The sequence below is a fragment of the Triticum dicoccoides genome, chromosome 5B (genome assembly GCF_002162155.2).
Source record: "Triticum dicoccoides isolate Atlit2015 ecotype Zavitan chromosome 5B, WEW_v2.0, whole genome shotgun sequence".
NCBI classification, from domain to species: domain Eukaryota; kingdom Viridiplantae; phylum Streptophyta; class Magnoliopsida; order Poales; family Poaceae; genus Triticum; species Triticum dicoccoides.
Genome location: NC_041389.1, coordinates 612,673,147 through 612,674,911, shown reverse-complemented (window position 1 = coordinate 612,674,911; position 1,765 = coordinate 612,673,147).

The window sequence follows — 1,765 nt, the reverse complement described above, 5'->3', positions numbered from 1 at the left end:
GAGGAGAGGGCAGGCGATAGGAGGTGGTGCGCCGCCCCCCTTGCCAATCCGAATTGGACAAGGGGTGCCCCCCCCTTTTCCCTCTCCTACTCCCTCTCCCTTTCCCCCTTTGCCACTCCGAAATAGGAAAGGGGAATCCTACTAGGACTAGGAGTCCTATTAGGACTCTCCCCATGGCGCGCCCCTCTAGGCCGGCTGCCTCCCCCCTCCTCCTTTATATACGGGGGCGGGGGGCACCCCAAAGGCACAACTGTTATTCTCTTAGCCATGTGTGTGCCCCTTCCACCGTTTACACCACTGATAGTATCATCGTAGTGCTCAGGCGAAGCCCTGCGCGGATCGCATCACTACTCACGCCGTTGTGCTGACGAAACTCATTGAATCCATCGGCACTCTACTGGATCAAGGGATCGAGGGACGTCATCGAGCTGAACGTCTGCAGAACTCGGAGGTGCCGTACATTCGGTACTTGATCGGTTGATTCAAGAAGACGTTCGATTACATCAACCGCGTTAAGTTAATGCTTCCGCTTTTGGTACGAGGGTACGTGTACACACTCTCCCCCTCTCGTTGCTATGCATCTCTAGATAGATCTTGTGTGAGCGTAGGAAATTTTTTGAAATTGCATGCTACACTTCACGACAAGGTTGGCGGCGACGGCCCTCGTTTATGACGAGGCCACTGCTATGTCGGCGCTCCGGTGTCTCTTTGGGCACGGCCTTGACGGCGGCGAGTGGCGTCGGTGTGCCGAAGGAGTGGGAGTGGGAGACGGAGGATGAGGAGGACGCGCCCGCCATGCGCCTCCGCAGCCACGAGCTGTCGCTCCTGCGCGAGAAGGACAGCGCCGGGTACTCCATCCGCGGCGAGTTGGCGCCCTCGATGTACTTGAGGACCGCGTGGAGAGTGTGCCCGGGGATGCCCCACCGCTGACGGTGGCCGTCGGAGTTGTGGCACCCCCGTGGTGCCGGAGTGCCATTCGTGGACACGAGCTGGTCGGCATGACGGTGCTCAAAGTACGCCGTCCACAGGGTGTTGTTGTCGGGGGCGTACCTTGCCTGTTGTCGCGCCTCCTCCGGCAGCGCCGACCGGATCCGCACGATCTCGGCGTGAGTTAAGCACCGGTGGGCGGAGGGGGCACGGGGACTCCTCCGACGCTGAGCCTCCACGAGCCCAGCACGCGCATGTCAGGCGGCGCCGGGTAGTCCGCTTCGTGGAGGAGGCGTGCCTCCCACTCATGTAGATGGCGGCGGCCGAAGCCGTTGGCTGCCGCTCCATCGCCGGGGAAATGCTTGGCAATCTGGGAAGGAGGAGAGAGGGTGAGCAAAGGGCGCCGAGGGGGGAGAAGGTGGTCGGCGGCAAGAGAGTTGTGGGAGGCAGTTGAGCGGCCAGCAGCGACGATGGGCGGTTTTTATAGCGTCAAAGGGGCGGCAACAGTGTGGACGCGTGGCGGCGAGGTGGCGGGACGCGCGGCGGTGATAATTGGAAGGCTGACCGGCGGCAGCCTTCGCATTGATTCACGCGGGAGCCAAGGTGGGGCGCTGTGGACGATGATGCAGCCGCTGATTCGGCGGGCCCATGGGTGGGAATCCGGCGCGGGAAGGTTTTGGCGCGTTTTTTGTTTCACCCTGCGCCCCCTGTCGGTCCCTAGTGCGCTGGGTTTGGCGTGGGTCCGCCGGTGTGAATTTCGTCCCTAACCAGCGAAATTTGGTCTTCCGAGGACGCGATTGGGCCTTTTTTTATCGCCGGCGATAAAAAGGCAGTCTGA